The 18694-nt window shown below is 45.1% G+C and overlaps 1 protein-coding gene across 2 annotated transcripts in view; it reads left to right on the plus strand.

Annotated features, from left to right (window-relative positions):
• The first annotated feature begins 6239 nt into the window (after nt 1-6239).
• SOX13 (SRY-box transcription factor 13) overlaps nt 6240-18694 on the plus strand; it is a 78607-nt gene continuing 66152 nt past the window's right edge. For both annotated transcript variants that reach the window (XM_043963130.1, XM_043963131.1), the window contains exon 1: nt 6240-7142. The gene's annotated coding sequence lies outside the window, so the exon portion shown is untranslated. The remainder of the gene's footprint in view (nt 7143-18694) is intronic.

Raw genomic sequence — 18694 nt, forward strand, 5'->3', positions numbered from 1 at the left:
CCATCAATTGGGGAATGGCTGAACAAGTTGTGATGCATTGATTGTGATGGAATACTACTTTGCTACAAAAAAAAAAAATGAACTCGATGATCTTAGAAAGGCATGGAAAGACTTGCACAAAATGATGAAGAACAGAGTGAGTAGAAGCAAAAGAACATTGTATACAGTAACAGCAATGTTGTTTTGAGAATGACTTTGAGCGACTAAGTAATTTTGATTATTATAGATATACAAATTAAAAATAAGTAACATATGAAGAAAGACACTACCTGGGGGCAGCTAGGTGGCACAGTGGATAAAGCACCGGCCCTGGAATCAGGTGTACCTGAGTTCAAATCGGGCCTCAGACACTTGACACTTACTAGGTGTGTGACCCTGGGCAAGTCACTTAACCCCAATTGCCTCACCAAAAAAATAAATAAATAAAAAAAAAGAAAGACACTATCTGCATCCAGAGAAAGAACTGATAAATAGAAGTATGTATAGAATAATTTTACATATATGTAAAATTATTATATGTGTGTGTTTGTGTCTAATGGTAGTCATCTCTAGGGCAGGGAGATGGGAGGGAAGAAAAAAGTGGGGAAAAGGAAATGTACACGATAACTTTGTTGTTTATTTGGAGGGAATAGCAAGTTGTACATGGTAGATTTGCAGTTTCATGGGCAATCACCTTTTTCTCGTATTGTGTTATGGAAATGCTTGTTTTCTTCTGTGGATTGAAAATAAAACCTTTTTTAAAAGAAGAAGAAGACTGGAAAGATAGGAAGGACCCAGATGATGAAGAGAGTGCCAAGCAAAGGACTTTATATTGGATCATGGAAGAAATAAGAAGCATTAAAGTTTTTTTTAAGTGGAGGGGGTATGGTGGTGGCAAAGTCAGACTTCAGAAAAATCACTTTGACAACTGAGTGGAGGATAGATTGGATTGAGGATTGATTTGAAGCAGGGAGACCAATGAAAAGGCAATTGCAATTGTCCAGGTGAAAAGTGCTGAGGGCCTGGACTAGGGTGGTGTCTGTGTAAATGGAGAGGAGGGGATGTAGAGCAGAGATACTGCAATGGTAAGTATGACCAAATTTGGCACTGGGTTAGGTTTATGAGGTAAATGAGAGCTGGGAATCCAGGTTGACATTGAATTGTTGACCTGGGTGACAGGAAGGATAATGGTACTCTCAAATGTAATGGGGAAATTTGGAAGAGGGGAGGGTGTGGGGTAAAAGATAATGAGTTCTCTTTAGGGGCAGCTAGGTGGTGCAGTGGATAAAGCACTGGCCTTGGATTCAGGAGGACCTGAGTTCAAATCCAGCCTCAGACACTTGACACTTAACTAGCTGTGTGACCCTGGGCAAGTCACTTAACCCTCATTGCCCTCAAAAAACCCCAAAAAACAAAAAAACAAAACAAAACAAACAAACAAAAAAAAGATAATGAGTTCTCTTTAGCACATGCTGAACTTGACATCCAATTCTAGATGCCCAAAAGGCAGAAGGTAATTTGGTTCTAGGGTTCAGGAAAGAGACTAGGGATGTGTGTGTGTGTGTGTGTGTGTGTGTGTGTGTGTGTGTGTATAAATATAAATTTGGGACATATATACAGGTATCATGATGATCACTGAACACATAGAAGCTGAGGAATTCACCAAGTGAGATAGTATATATAAAATGAAAACAGAAAGTGCCTGGGACAGAGCCTTGGGAGCCACCCACAGTTAGTGGACATGACATGAATGAAGAACCAGCAAAGGAGTCTGAGAAGCTGCACACAGACAGGGAAGAGGAAAATCAGGAGAAAACAGCGTCAGGAAAGCTTAAAGAAGAGAGGTTGTAGAGGAGGAGAAGGTAATCAACAAGATCAAATGTTGCACAGAAGTCAAGAAGGGTGGGGATTAAGAAAAGGTCGTTAGAGGGGGGAAAAAAAGAAAAGAAAAGGTCGTTAGATTTAGTGACTAAGAGATAATTGGTAACTTTGGAGGGAGAAGTTTCCGATGAATGATGAGGTCAGAAACCAGATCACAGAGGACTTGGAAAAAAGTGAGAGGAGAGGAAGTGGAGGCAATGGCTGTTGGACCAATATATTTGACATTAGCTTGAAAGGATGGTGGAGTCTGCAGAAGTTTGTTTTTTATTTTCATTAAAGGACAGGAGAAAAATGTATTTTTGGAAACAGTAGGAAAGGAACTAGTAAAAAAGAAAAGATTGATGGTCAGAGAGAAGGGATGCTTAAGGGGGCAACTTACTGAAGGAGAAGGGAGGGGATGGGCTCAAGGGAATATATAGAGGGGCTGACCTTGGTAAAGGGAAGGGCCAACTCATCATTATCAGAGACTGGAGGAAAGGAAAAGGGAATCAAGGGATGAAAGAGTAGGCAAAGGGGCTCCGTGGGAGGCTTGAAGATCGAAGAAAAGATTTCAAGGAGGTTTTGTGGGGATTGAGATAGTGAATCAATTAGGTAGGAATAAAAGGACTGCCTTTCTGCTGTAATCGGCAGCAGATGAGGTTAGACGACATAACTTTGTGGTCTACCAAGTCTTCACAATTGTGTGATTTCCTCTAGCAAGGTTCCCGACTCCTAGTCCAGCATTTTATCCACTCAGTTCTACTGGCACTCTAATTCAAAGAGATGGCTGGATCTGGTGGAATGAACACTGGCATGGGGTGTGGCCATGTAGAGGACTAGTTCCATCTCTGCCACTAGTTAGCTGCATCACCTTTATGAAGTCACTTAGCCCCATTGAGCCTCAGTTGCCTCACCTGTAAAATAGGACACTTGAACTACATTCTTAACCTAAGGTGTATAAAACTTGAATGGGGGGAAGACCTGTTTACAGCTTTATTTTTATTTGCTTCTAGCTGAAATTGAGAATACCCTTCAATTATGCTTAAAACATTGCTCTGAGAAGGAATTCATAGGCTTTGCCAGATCACCCAAAAGACTCATGACACAAAAAAGGTGATGGGCCCTTAAACTAGTCTCTTATCTCACTGAAGTTGTGCAAATGTAATGAATGTAGTATGTCAAGTGTGTCCTTCAGGGAGAATCCAAATAACCCTTTTCGTGCTAAGGGAACTTTACAGGGAAAATTTGGAAGAAGAAATGATGGGTCCTTTTTTTCCCCCTGATCTCTTTCCATCTATGATTCCCTTGCCTGAAGTCCCCTAGTTTCTAGAACACTCAATATCCCCCCTCTCCATTCCCTCTTCTATATACACCCAAATGTACCAGACAATCTTTGGACCATAGTGGCCTCCCTCTTTTTTTTTTTTTTGCAGGGCAATGAGGGTCAAGTGACTTGCCTAGGGTCACACAGCTAGTAAGTGTCAAGTGTCTGAGGCTGGATTTGAACTCAGGTCCTCCTGAATCCAGGGCTGGTGCTTTATCCACTGTGCCACCTAGCTGCCCCCTAACCTCCCTCTTAAAAACAGAAGCAGAGAGAGCTACAATTGTTCCTGGGAAGGTCAGGCCTGGTCTAGTACTTTCCTTAGGGTTTCAAGGACCCCTTGGATCCTGAGGGGGAGAGACTGCAGCTAAGAGGGTGTTGGGTCACAATGACAACATCCACGGTGTAAAGTATGCTGGTTTTGGAGACAAAAGATCTGGGTTCATATCCAAGTATGACCTTGGGCAAGTCATTCAGCTTCTGTTTTCTCATCCTTTTAGAGGCAGCTAGTGCTGGGTAAAGTGCTGGGTCTGGAATCAGGAAAGTGTGACTTTGAATTCAGCCTCATGCTAGTTGTATGACCCTGGGCAAGTCACTTTACTTTTGTTTGCCTCAGTTTTCTCAACTGTAAAACATGGAAAATAAGAGCACCTACCTTGCAGGACTGTTGTGAGGATCAAATAAGGTAACAGCTATACATCACTTAGCAGAGTAAATGTTTGTTGTTATTATTCAGTCATTTCAGTCATGATCAATGCTTTGGGATCTCATTTAGGGTTTTCTTGGCAAAGATACTAGAATGGTTTGTCATTTCCTTCTCCAGCTCATTTTACAGATGGGGAAACTGAGGCAAGCATGGTGAAGTGACTTATCCAGGGTCACACAGCTAGTAAGTGTCTGAGGCCAGATTTGAACTTGGGAAGATGCATCTTCCTGACTCCACTGTGCCACCTAGCTGCCCAGAAGAGTAAATAGTAGGCACTTAATAAATACTTAGCCTCCCTCATCTGTAAAATGGAGGGGTTGGGGAAAAAAAAATGGAGGAGTTGAACCAGATGACTTCAATGGTCCCTTTCAGCTCCAAATTTATGTTTCTGTATTCTAGACCATGGCTTTGTAGTCTTAGTTATAATAGAAAGACTTCTGGATGGGGTGTCAGAAGATGTTTATTATGTGGTGGGAAGACAATGGACTTAGGTTTGAATGTTGACTCTGTGATCTTTACCTATCCATAAAATGTTGTGCTGGATGACCTCTTATGTCCTTTCCAGTTCTAAGCCTTTGGTCCTTCCAGAAGAATAAGCCTTAAGAGCTAGAGATTTAAAGAGTTACATCTGTTTCCCATTCACTACCTGAAGGTATCTCTACCCCAACCCCTCTCCTCTAGGTGCCATTTTCCCTCTTTACCCAGCTCACCTGCCCGTTCCAGGAAAGTCATTTACACCTTTGTATGAACTGAAGTTCCTCTAGTTACCACTCCCAAGTGTATTTGCATGTAGGCTGGGCTAGTAATTATGACTTTGTTAAAGTTGGTCAAAAGAATGTAAGGTTCAATCAAAGAATGTGAGGTCAGGGGAACTCTCCTTGGTGGCTCTGAAGTCTCTTAAGTGACCCAGGAAAGATATTTAATCACCTTTTCTGCTAACTTCTCCCATTCCACTGGGAAGTTTGCGTAGCTTATGGGGGTTTGAAGGTATAGAGGTAAGGTAAGGACATAGGTTTCCCATAATATGCACCAGCTACTCAGTACCATCTAATTAGGAAATTTAATCCAATTCAATTCAATTCATAGGATCATAGATTTAGAGTAGGAAGGAACCCAGGCCTCTCAGGAAACTGAGGCACAGAAAGGTTGTGGCTGGCTGGTTGTCGCACAGCTAGAAAAGTTTGAATCAGGATTTGAACTAAGATTTTCTGATTTAAAGTCGAGTGCCTTATCCACTACATTCAGCAAATAATTTAAGTGGCTACTAGTATTCCAGGCAGGAAGATACTAAAGACAAAATTGAAACAATCCCTGCATTCTACCCAGAGGATGAACGTGTATTCAAATGATTAAATATTTAAAATATATAGAATCATTGAAAGCAATTTTAGGAGAATGAGAGCATTAACTGGGGGGCTCAGGAGGACCTCTTGTAGGAAGTGGGACCTGAACTGTGCTTTAGAAAGAGAGGAATGGGGGCAGCTAGATGGCACAGTGGATAGAGCACCGGCCCTGGAGTCAGGAGTACCTGAGTTCAAATCCGGCCTCAGATACTTAACACTTACTAGCTGTGTGACCCTGGGCAAGTCACTTAACCCCAATTGCCTCACTAAAAAAAAAAAAGAGAGAGAGAGAGGAATGACATGGAAGCGGTCATGTTAGGAGAGCGTCCTCACCAGTCACCCTACAAGAGGCCCTCTGTCTCTGTCCTGCCAATCTTTATCTGCCAAGCTTCCTCTGCCCCTCTCTACAAACCCCTATGGAATCTAAAGAGGGGTCGGGAGACCGACCATCCAAATAGCCAAGCATTTAATGAGATAATGTATTTGAAGCACTTTGCAGACCTTTACAAATGTTGTTGTTGTTATCGAAAAGGCTGGAAAATAGGCCCAGGGAGAGCAGTTGGGGCTGTTGAACCCCGAGAAGGGAGGGCCAAGGGTTTCCCTGAATAATTAGAAAGGGTCTTCTTGATAATGAGGTGCTATCCCTCTCCTCCGAGCAAAGAGCAGTAGGAAATGATGGGCTGACTCGATTGATTTTTAAAATGGCAGCAAGAGGGAGTTGGGTTAGACCTAAAGAGGGTTTCCGGCTGTGAGGAAGATTAGTTTTCCTTCGAGAGGTTCTGGGATCTTTGTCCGAGTAGACCTGAAAATGAACAGGCACCTTCGAGAACGGAGCCTGGAAAAGGGACTTCTGATTTAGCTCTCAGGACCTAGGATTCGATGAAGGAACACCTGTACCTGCGGAGTGGGGAAAAGGGGGAGTTATCCGACCTAGTTTCCTCCTTTCTCTTTCCTTCCTCCCCCACCCTCCTCCGCCCCCTATCACCCGGGGCAACCTCGGCTCTGCCCCTTTAAACAGAGGTTTCCTGTCCAGCCAGCTGCGAGATGCCTAGATGGACAGGGCGAGAGGGGGAGCTCTGTCTCTCTGTCCCTCCCTCTCTACCCTCCCTCCCTTCCTCCTGGCTCTCTGTCTCCCTCCCTCTTTCTCCTCGGAAGCTGAAGAGCCGGTGAGGTGGTGGCAGCAGCAGCAGCAGGAGCAGCAGCAGCAGCAGCAGCAGCAGGAGCAGCAGCAGCCGCCGCCACAGCCGCCCGAGCAGTAGCTGCAGCCGCCAACAGCTCTCTCCTTCTCTTTCCCTCTTTCCCTCCCTCCCTCCTGTGTTGTGAGTGTGACGCGGGGTGGCGGAGAGGCAGATAGGGAGAGAGACGGTTCTTGGACTTAGCCCGGGAGAGGAGCGAAGCCTGCGATCAGGACTCGGGGCTCCGAACTCCGAGACGCTGGGAGCCGAGTGCAGGAAGGGAGGGAGCGAGCGAGCGAGAGAGTGAGCGACCGCAGCAGTTGTGGGGAGGCAGAGCCCCCGGGCACAGAGCTTCAGGGGGATCCAGGCTCCGGACAGACCCCAGGAGCCGCTGGTAGCCAGCAGAGCGCGGGCTCCTGAGCTCTGGGGACCCGAGGGCAGAGCTTGGAGCTGGGGAAACGGGCAGACAGCCGGTAGCCGTAGACAGACGTCAGTCTCCCGCCGGGGAGCTTTGGACTCTGAGAACAGCGGCGCCGGGAGCCTGGAGAGCAGGGAGCGAGCGAGCGTCCCTCGATCTAATCGGAGGAGCAGCAGCACCCCTCACCCCACCCCCCACTCGGCCCCCTCCATACCCCTCCCCACTCCTAGACGTGGTTGGGGGCATGTGAGCTGGAAGCCGCGGCAACCGGCGGCGATCATCCCGAGGGAGAAGCCCTGCCCCAGTGAAGGACGGAGCTGGAGCCGGAGCCGGGAGAGTAGTAAGTGCACCCTGCCCTGCCCTGCCATGCCCTGTCCTCCGGCAGCAGCACCCCCAGCCCTGTAGTCCGCTCCTCTCCCAGACTACGTCCTCCCACTGCTCAGCCCCGGCTCACCCCTCCGAGTCGCTCATTTCCCCTCAGACACCTGAAGTTTGACAGGCGTATTTACATGTTTGGGGGGATACCCCCGTTCTTGCCTCTACCTAGTTTCCATCTGCTTGTAAAGTTTTCTAGGGTACCCACCCGGCCCCAGAAGTGGTGTCTACCCCCATCTCTGTACTCCGCAGACAGGGGCAGTTCTAGGTATGGTGCTCACTCTGGTCTGACCCTAGTTCTCCGTCCCTGGGGAGAGGGAGGCGAGAAGAAGGCTTGGGAGCCGCCTGGTTGGGGGGCGGGTTGTGTGCGGAGATGGAGAAGGGGAACAAGGCGGCGAGCTCAGTGTTTCTATGCCTCCCTAACTCCCCCCATCTGCCTAGCGTCTGTCTGGCTTCTCTCTTTGCCTGATAACTGACCCGGGCCCCTGTCTCGCCAACCAGTCTGTGGGGCTCAATCACAATGATTTCCTAGCGGGAAGAGAGCGTGTGTGTGTGTGTGTGTGTGTGTGTGTGTGTGTGTGTGTGTGTGTGTGTGTGTGTGTGTGTGTGTGTGTGTGTGTGGTATTCGTGAAGGGAGGGGGCGGGATTATGTGACATACCCCATACACACAACCCCCAGGAATTGTCCCTAGATACTGGGATATCAATCCAACCCTTCTCTTTCTGCTCACCCCCCTCCCTTCCTTCCCACCCCAATCCAATCAGCCCTAGGTTCATTCCCAGGAGGAGATGGGGGAGGCGGCATCCTGTTTGTGTCTTAATTCTGCTGTTTCTCTCCAGATTTCCCCCCACCCTACACGAGCAAATCCCCCCACCCCCAATTATTTTTTACATTCTGGGATACACGAGGTGAATTTCCTTGTCCTGATCTTGCAAAATAAAAGTCTGGGGAAGGGGATAGCCCCATTCCCCGCCGCTCGCCATTGTTTTCATACAAAGTGTATTCAACATATAAATACACACACCACACACGTGTCCCTGGCTGGATCTGCCCAGGGGTTGGGGGATTCTCCCACTGGCTAGTCTGGCGTTCTCTCTCTGTTGCTCATCTTGGGGATGGGGTAGGGATTGGAAGGTGTCGTGGAGTTCTGGAGTGTGTTTGTGCTGTTTTCTATGGAGCAGGGCAGGGGAATGAGTTTTGAATTTAGGGGAGGCAGCTTTCTGGGAAGACCCTGCGCTCGACCGGGTGGTTCCGGCTCCTGACCCCAAAGGAATTGGCAGCGGCTTCAGAATTCCGCCAGACCTCTTGGCAAAGGCCCCCACGACATCAGTCTAGGGAGGAAGCTGGAAGTTTTCCTGGGAAGTTTGCTTTTTCTCCGTGAGAATTTCCGGGCAGAGCCAGGGTGAACCAGAGAGACAGAGATAGAGAGAAAAAGCCACGGACACACAGAGAGAAAACAAAAACAGACAAAGACGGAGACACTGAGAAGAGTATTGCTGTTGTGGGGTCTCCCAGTGGCTGTAGGTAACTAGGAGAATTAAGGGGCCCTGTTGCCCGCTGGCCTGAAGGAAGGCATTGATTTAATTGCCGCTTTGATTTTTCAGACACCCTGGGCCTCCCCTTTCTTTGTGAAGTGGAGCCCACTGACCAAGCTCTGGAATTCTAGACAACTGAGTCTCACTCCCTGGCCTTGGGCAAGTAAGTCCCTAAACCTCTTGGGACCTCAGCTTTCCACTGGAGAAACTAGGAGTCCGCCTCACTTCTTTTAAACCTCACATATTATGAAAAGGTCATAGCTAGTGATTCAGACTTAGTAACTTCAGGAGGATAAAGAACCTCTCTCCTTAAGTGATTGTGAGCAATCTAGAACAACATAACTTTGAGCATGAGATTAATTAATACATGTACTGGGCTTCAAAGAAGAGAGATTAAGTATCTAGGTACCGGATCCTGTGTTTGGGTTCACCTCACTACCTCGTTTTTGGGGCTTTTTTTTTTTTTGGTTGTTTGGCTGGTTTTAATGAAAGGAACACTCGACTTACCCCACCCTTCCCTCCATCTCTCCCTGGTGGTGCCCTCTCCACCAGCCCATTCTGTCTAGTGGAAGAAAAACTCAGGATAGCCTTCCCCAGTGCATAGCTTTCTTGGCAGCAGGCTCCAGGATTGGATGTGCTTTTGTGTCAGTGGGGTTTGGTGAATTTCCTGAGAGAGATGGAACCCCAGATGTCTTGGGCCCTGGGGAAGAGTCACTAGGGAAGGGTTATGGCCTCTTCCTCTTGGGTATCTGCCCCCTAGGCTGGATTTATGTTGCTTACTGTTTAGTAACCTCCTTCTGCTGAAAGTATGGGGAAGATGTAAGGATCTTGGGGGAATAATAATAATAATAATAGTACTTATGTGCACTGTGATAAGTGCCTTGCAATTATTATCTTATTTGATCCTTGAAACAACCCTGGGAGATAGGTGCCATTATTATCCCCATTTTACAGGTAAGGAAACTGAGGTAAACAGAAGCTATTTGCCCTGGGTCACAGCTAATATTTGAGTAAGTCTGAGGCCATATTTGAACTCAGGTCTTCTTGATTCCAGCCCCAGTGGTCTTTGTCACCTAGCTTCCCCCTAAATGCCCCAGCCTGGGAGTATTTAATACATTTGGAAGAGAATGTTAATCATCTCACTTCCATCCATGCATGGCTAGGGGATATTGTAAGAATGTGCTATTGAATTTAAATCTCCGGAAATAGGTAGATCAGCCTAGTGAAGAGATGGGGGACTACTAAAGAAGAACAAAATAAATTCGGGGTCTTGGCCATCTGAAAATCAAGATTCTAGTCCTGACTCTTGCTTATAATTGTGTGACCTTGGGCAAGTCACTTGAATACTTTACATCTTTTTCCTCTATTGTAAAACGAGGTACCATTTGCATTACTACCCCTATAAAGGATTGTGGGGATATTGCCTTCTAAACGAAAAAGAAACCTGGGTTTACATCCCACCTGAACTTGCTGTTTTGTGAAAATTGGTAAGTCACTTAACCCTCAGTATCCTCTTCTCAAAAGGAGGGGGGCATGCAAATTGATAATACCTCTCATATATTTATTTAGCTCTCTGGTTGTTATGAGGCTCAAGTAAGAGATAATGTAAAATACATTGCAGACCTTAAAAGTGCTTTATGTTTGTCAGTCTCTGGAATAGAAATGTGAGGCATTTATTGTTATTGTTGTTGTTAATATTATTAAGAATATTTTATTATTATTTCTCCCTCTGGACATGGAGAATAAACTTTTCTATTCCTCCCAAATCCCCCTCCCCTACTGATTTCTTACTTAGAAATACTTAAGAAAACCAGCAGCAGTTTTCACCAGAATTTCAATCACAATAGCCCAGTCTTCTTTCTTTTAAAAAGTGTCTCCCATTACACATCCTTCCTTCCCTCTAAAATCTTTGTATTTCCCAAATTTAGGCTTTTTCTGTGCTATCAAAGCAAGCTTCATTAAGCACCTACTAGATGCAGGGTAGTGGGACCTAGTAGACAGAACCTAGAAGATGTGACACGTTAGTTTGTGTTTTGTTTTTTTCTTTTTTGTGGGACAATGAAGGTTAAGTGACTTGCCCAGTATCACACAGCTAGTAAGTGTCAAGTGTCAAGCTGGATTTGAACTCAGGTCCTCCTGAATCCAGGGCCGGTGTTTTATCCATTGTGCCACCTAGCTGCCCCCTGACATGTTAGTATTTTTGACCCTAGACAGGTCACTGAACCTCTTGGAGCCTCAGGAAATTCTCTGAAACTTATGCTAAAATGCTCTTATGTATTGGTAGAGTCTCCTCACCTTTCATTTTCTTCACAGAAGAATTCACAGGTTTTCTTCTTTTTTTTTTTTTTAAATGGGGCAGTTATTAGACTAGGCTTTGGGCATTGAGTTCTATGGAGAGATGAATTAGACTAGTCAACTTCCTCAGACTGATGGAGGATAGGGGCAGGGCACTATGGGCCCATAACAGGACGATACACAAGCTTACATATTAGTGTATAATAAATACATAGGAAAGTGCCATGTGCCTTAAGCTACAGGGAGAGAACCTTTGGGGAAAGGAGATCAGGGACAATTTCGTGGAGGAGTTGACATTTAAGCCAAATCCTGAAGGATGGGTAGGATTTCCATAGGCAGAGATTTAGGGAGAGGACATTCCAGATGGGGACCATCATTAGCAAAGGTGCAAAGGTGGGAAAGTAGCCAGTAATCTTTTACTTTTTTTTCTTTCTTTCTTTTTTTTTTTTTTTGCCGGGCAGTGAGGCTTAGGTGACTTGCCCAGAGTCACACAGCTAGTAAGTGTCAAGTATCTCAGGCTGGATTTGAACTCAGGTCCTCCTGAATCCAGAGCCGGTGCTTTATCCACTGTGCCACCTAGCTGCCCTAGTAGCTGGTAATCTAATTTGGCCCACTTGCCTTTCAGATGTCTACTGAAGTCAGGGATGGATGGACATAATCCCAATTCTGTCCCTGGTATTTTAAGTGTCATAAGGCATTGCCCTCTCTCTAAGCCCTCTTCCCCCCATTTATATTATCCTCCCCACCATGGGGAAACTAGCCTTAATATTATTAAGGCAGCTAAGTGAATGAGTGAGAAATCAATTAAATCATCATTCACAGAGCACCTACTATTCAGCCAGTATGGTGATGGAATCTGTGTGTGTGTGTGTATGTGTGTGTGTGTGTGTGTGTGTGTGTGTGTGTGTGTGTGAGAGAGAGAGAGAGAGAGAGAGAGAGAGAGAGAGAGAGAGAGAGAATGTAGAGGGGGAAGGTACAAGAGACACAAGACTCTGACTACCCCTCACCCTGTTAGAGCTGACATGCTGATTGAGTCCTTTCTAGGACTCTGGCTTGACAGGGTGCTTTGAGACGGCCGTTGGGAGGCTGGCATGAAGTTGGCACCGACTTGGGGAGGGGAGTACCAATAGAACAGGACCTTTTTCCTCCACAACCACCACCCCCTCACCCCCATTCAGGGGTGAGGCCATATGTTTGAAAAGGACTGTGTTGGAAGGACCGCTGCAGGAGCTGGGAGCTCAGTAAATCGTGCTTTGAATGGAGTTATTTTTGTGTTCACTGTTTGCTTAAGAAGGCCTGCTCCTGCCTGAACTCGTTGCATTCACACTCTGCTGGTCCCCTTCCCGGAATCTGGCCTTCTTAACTCGGGTGATGGTCATAGTGCCTGCCAGGGGGTTAAGAATAAGGGCCCAGAGCGGACCTGCTCTGCTCTGCCCTCTCCCTCTTCTTTAGCCCCATTGGTGGAGACCCAGTGTTTAAAGAATTGGGCCTTCTCTTAAGCCAGCCTGTTCCCACAATTTTTGTGGGTATGGGGTAGGAGAGAGGCAGTGACATTGCTGACTGGTCCCTGGGCTGAGGTCTTTGCATTGTAACTCTCCTGTGTTCCTTCTTCTCTATTACTCTTCCCTCCAAGTTCCCACCACAAACTAAACTCCCCGTTATTGGTCCAGTAGCTAACAAAACAAAGTCAGTTGAATGGATTATTTTTTCTAAGTTCAGTTCTTCTTAATACATTTTATTTTAACATTACCTTCGCGTCTCAATATATCACTCCTCTTCCCCCTTCCCAGAACCATCTCTTCTAATGAAGAAAAAAAGTTCATCCAAACTATCTAACAAATCAACCAAGTCCAACATTAGATGTTTAGTCTCATACCCATTAGCCCCTCGCCTCTACAAAGAAGGGAGGGAGATGCACTCTCTGATCCCATCTTTGGGACCAAACTTCCTCATTCAGCTTCAATTGTTGTCCTTTCCACTTCCGTTGTTGAATAGTCACTGGGTGTGCTGATTTTCCAGATATGCTTAACTTCATTTTTTCATCAGTTTATTTAAGTCTTTCTTTGCTTTTCTGTCACATCATTTACGAGTCACAACTTCCTTTAGCCCTTGGCAATCCATGGGCATCTACTTTGTTTCTAATTCTTTGCTACTTTGAAAAGTACTACTATAAATATTTTGGTGTATAGGAGGAGACTTTCCCTTTGTCATCGACCTCCTTGGGTGATATATGCCTGGCACTGGGAACTCTGAGTCAAAAGATTTAGACATTTTAGTCGCCTTCTTAGCCTATTTCCAAATTGCTTTCCAGAATGGTTAGACCAATTCACTACTCTACCAGTGGTGCATTAGTATGCCAAACAGACTGCTTCGGTTGGAAGGGAGAGATTGGCAAAAGGGCCCTACGACACTACTTGGCTATTCTAGATTGAATGGGGGTCTTTAGCTGGAAGTCAGAGTTCATAAAAATCATAGGATATTAAAACCCAAAGGGATCTTAGAGGTGACCTAGTCCAACACTTTTATTACTATAGAAGATGAAATTGAGTCCTAGAGAAGTCAGGTGACTGGTCTGAGATCATATCTAGAAAAAGTAGCAGATTCAAGATTTGAACCTAGGTCTTTTGACTTCAAATCCAATTTTCCTTCTATTATAACACAGTTAATATATTATGAAATATTATATATCAAACATGAAAAATATTGCATATAAAATTCTTTGTCTTTAATAAGATTTTTATCCTAGTTGTAGTGATATGGTACTTCCTTTCTAGGGAGAGAGGCATCCTCCCTCCTCCCTGCCTCCTGTCCCTCATCCCGCCATTCGGTAAAGGGTTTTCTCAAAGCATCTGTTCTCCTTAATTCCAGCCCTGCCTAGTTTGGCTAACCTTTGCTTAATACATATCTTAGTGACCCCCTCTTCTGGACTTTCCACCTCTAGGGTGACTAGGGCCTGGCTCTCCTCAATTCCAGAAAGTCTCCCCTACCCACTAACTTCCTTTTTCTTCTATGAGGTTCCTCTGCCCTACTTCCAGGAGTGTGTAGGGCAGAGTCCTAAACAGTCTCTACTCTGCACTTGGTTGGTTTAGAGACAGCCTGGCAAAGATGATAGAGAGAAGGCAACAGCTGTCACTCCTCTCCCTAGATTTTTCCTCTTAGAAGAGAAAGCTGGAGCCAAGGGGAGTAAGATTAAGAGAAAGTCACCGGGGATAGACACTGCCTCCTCTCTGTGGATAAATTCAAGCGCTAGGATAAGGCAAGGTCTTTCTTGCTGTGTCATACCAATCAGAAGTTACTTCACCTTTCACATGTTTTCCAAAAGACAAATCATTTGTGGGAGGGACAGAAGTGGTGCAGAACAGGGTGAGAAGGGAAACTGAGGAACATGCTACAAGGTAAAGGTCGAGACTCAACCCCACGAACTCAGGATGGGGATGGGGAAAGGAAGGGAAGGAGAGAGGAGTAAAGGTCTAGCTGCTTCCTTTCTTCCCAAACAATATTCTTTCTCCTCTACCCTATCATCCCCTTAAGCTTCCCCTGGGAGACTTGATGCCCTCAATTAAATCTGGAATTCGGTTCCCTTGATACCTGTGTTCAGACTCTTCTGCTCAATGGCCTTAGCATTTAAATGGCCTTCTGCAGTATGTGTGGGATGGGTATTAATGTCCAGCCACTGCACCGAGTGCTGCCGCCCCCCCCCCCCCACCTTCCAACCATTGTTCTACTGTGTCTGCTGGGGACATGTGCACAGCTTAGGTTTCAGTGACTTAGCCCTGAGAGGGAAGGGAAGGAAAGAGGAAGTGTCAGCCTTGCTTAAGGGGGAAGGAACAGGACTGAATGGCCTGACTCCCTTTTGGTTTGCAATCTCTGCCAGACTCCTGGCTCCTCTTGGGACTTTGGGGGCAGAGTCTGCACTGTTCTTTGCCCTGGTCTGGACCAAACCCCAACCTCCACCCCCAATTGCTGTGCTTAGAATGGAATGTGCTGTATGTGGAATGGGATGGAGTGAGAAATCAAACACTGTCCTGTCCTATTCCCTAACCAGTTCAGGGAGAAAATGGCTGCCTCCAGGGCTGGGGCACAGCTGGTAGCACCCCCCCAAAAAAACAAGACTCAGGTTACCTGCCTTTTGGGAGACAAGAGCAAGGAAGGTGACTCTCAGGGTCGCCAAGGTTGAAGTGGGCAGTAAGACTTGTTACAGAGAAGGGACAAAGGGCAAAGAAATCTTAGGTATCCTTACTCAGTAGCTGAGGAATACTTACTTTAGGCAACTCCTTTTTAAACTTCCAAAGGGGGTCAGTATAATTAAATATATATATATATATATATATGTATGTTTTAGGATGACTTTTGATTTGACATTACAACCATTTCCCACTCTACCCTCCCCTCTTCAGCTTGAACCCTGCCCCCACTTTATGACAAAGGAAAACAATTAAAGCAAAATATCTGATGTATAGGTGCCTGAAAATGTTTACAATAGTCTTTCCTAGTAGTCTTCCCCATCTTTGCCAGGAGGGAGGAGGTATATTTCATTATCTCTTCCCCTTGGACCTTGATTGCTTTTTCTATTGCTTAGAGTTCAACTTCCCTTTGGTTATCTTTTCATTCGGGTTGTTAATAACCATTTATCATATTGTTCTCTAGCTCCTGCTTATTTTACTCTGTATCGGTTTAGAAAAATCTTGCCATCTTTCTCTGGATTTGGTATTTCTTAGTGCTTACTTTCATATTACTTTGTGTTACTTTTAGATATCACTTTCTAGCCATTCTCCAATTGATGGGCCCTCACTTTATTTTCAGTGGTTTCTGGTTTTGACCTCCTTGTGGATGGAGCTATGCCCGGTGAAATCTCATTGATTGGGTAGGAATTGGAGTTGGGAGGGTGGGGTGAGACTGTGATAGAGGGATTTAAAAAAAATTTTTTAATTAAAAAACAATTTTTTTTGATAGAGGGATTTTATAGCCAATGATATATCCCCCTTCTTTCCTGAACATTTTGGGGTTTATCCAGAACTAGAAGGGTGGTGGTTACCCTTTCATTCAGTCAGATTTATTCATCTTTTTAATTTTTTAATGGGGGGGGCAATGGGGGTTAATGATTTGCCCAGGGTCATGCAGCTAGTAAGTGTCAAGTGTCTGAGGTGAGATTTGAACTTAGGTCCTCCTGAATCCAGGGCCGGTGCTCTATCCACTTCGCCACCTAGCTGCCCCCTATTCATCTTTTTAAAAATACATTTTTAGAAATTTAATTTGCTTGATATATTTTGTTTTAATACCATCTGCATTTCCCCACTGTATTTCTCTCCCCACTCCCTCTCTTTATCATAAGACGAAAAAAACATTTCAGCAAAACTAATCAATACATAGGGGGCGGCTAAGTGACAGAGTGGATGAGTGCTGGCCCTGGAGTCAGGGAGACCTGAGTTCAAATAGGGCCTCAGACACTTACTAGTTCTGTGACCCTGGATAAGTCACTTAACTCTGTTTGCCTTGGTTTCCTCATCTGTAAAATGAACTGGAGAATGAAATGGCAAACCACTCCAGTATCTCTGCCAAGAAAACCCCAAATGGGGTCACAAAGAGTCAGACAACTAATCAACCAAAAATAAAAAACCACCCCAATGTATCAACCACGTTTGGCGTTATATCCAATGTCTGCAAACCATAGCCTCTGTTTTTAAAAAATGGAGGAAAGGAGGGGAGAGGAAAAGGTTCCTTTTCATATTTCTTCTTTGGGGTCAAGACTGGCCATTATAATTTTCCACATTCAATTTTCTTCCTTCCTTCCTTCCTTCCTTCCTTCCTTCCTTCCTTCCTTCCTTCCTTCCTTCCTTCCTTCCTTCCTTCCTTCCTTCCTTCCTTCCTTCCTTCCTTCCTTCCTTCCTTTCTTTCTTTCTTTCTTTCTTTTGGTGAGGCAATTGGGGTTAAGTGACTTGCCCAGGGTCACACAGCTAGTAAGTGTCAAGTGTCTGAGGTCGGATTTGAACTCAGGTCCTCCTGATTCCAGGGCCGGTGCTCTATCCACTGTACCACCTACCTAGCTGCCCCCACATTCAATTTTGATTGTTTTGTTGTTGTTTCTGTTTACACTGTTTTAGCCATCATATGCTTCTGCTTCCTTCATTTTGGTTCAATTAATTTAAGTCTTCCCTTGCTTCTCTGTCTTCATTGTTTCTTACAGAACACCGATATTCCATAACACTCATGTGGCCTCCACTCTTTTGTCCTTTCCTCACTTTCCCCATCACCATCCTGACTTCATTGGGTTGAGTCTTGATCCTGACCAGGTCCATTCTATCTGACTTCCTTCTGTCCCATGAATGACTCAATCTTTGGAAGAATTCATTACTATTGGGGATGCTCTTCCATTCTGGGTTCCTATCATTAAATCAAGGGCATCAACCAAGGGTAAAGAAAGTGCTCTCCATACAGGAGATCCTGAAGAATTCTCAGATTACTATTGTCATTTACCCTCACCAATTCTACCGCACTGATAAAGTGAATAAAACAATTGATGAAGCTTAGCTTTGGCTCTAGGAGTGTATGCATGTGTGTAGTTTTGTATGTATGTATGTGTGTGTATGTATATGTATATATATGTACATACATATGTATGTATGTATGAATTGGGGAGGAGAGGATCATAGACTTGGAATGGGAACATTTCTAAAGGCCTTCTAATTCAACCCCCTCATTTTACAAATAAGATAACTGAGGCCAAGTGGCAAAGGTAGGGTTTGCATTCCCACCCTCTGACTCCAAATCCATTTGGTTCCACTTTACCTAAAGTGCTAAAGGGTGGTTAGAGGGAAGCTATAGGGATTTTTACAGACAGGTGGTAGGAGTGGTAGAGAATGTTAAGGGGAATATTTATGAAAAGACCTATTGAGGAAAAACTGAAAGGCAAAAACTTACTTGCCCCCCCCCCTTTTTTTAATGGCACATGCTCCGTACCTATGAACCACACATAGGTTCGCCTTGAAAGGAACTATATATCCATCTGAGGAATGGAGCACAGAACAATTCTCCCCATTTTACCAATGGGGTCACATAGGCCAGAGAGAAAATGATTTGTTCAGTGTCACCTACTCAATCCAGAGTACAGCTCTTTTGACTCCAAGCCCAGACCTCTTTCCTGGAATTTAGGTGCTAGTCTCTTTGGTTGAAGGTCATTAGTGTTGACTAAGGGACAGCTAGGTGGTACAATGGATAGACCACTGGCCCTGGAATCAGGAAGACCTGAGTTCAAATCTGCCCTCAGACACTTTTTAGCTGGGTGACCCTGGGTAAGTCACTTCACCCTATTTGCCTCAGTTTCCTTGGCTGTAAAATGAGATAGAGAAGGAAATGTCAAACCACTCTAGTAACTTTGCCAAGAAAACCCCAAATGAGGTCACAAAGAGTTGGACATGATTGAAAAACAACTCAACAACAAAAGTGTCTTTGGCAACCTCCTCCCTGAGGGGGACCTTGATGTACCCAAGAGAAGAGAAAATAAAGGAAGAGAGGAAAAAGAGTGGGAGAATAAATAAGGAAGAAGGAGAAAAAGGGAGAATGAAGAGATTGAAGGGTCGTACATAGATCTAGGGCTGTGAGGGACATTTGATTCAATCCTCTCATTTTATAGATGAGGAAACTGAGGCTCAGGGAACTTAAACAACTTGCCCAGGGTCACACAGGTAG

Source organism: Dromiciops gliroides, chromosome 4, assembly GCF_019393635.1.
Source record: "Dromiciops gliroides isolate mDroGli1 chromosome 4, mDroGli1.pri, whole genome shotgun sequence".
Taxonomy (NCBI): Eukaryota; Metazoa; Chordata; class Mammalia; order Microbiotheria; family Microbiotheriidae; genus Dromiciops; species Dromiciops gliroides.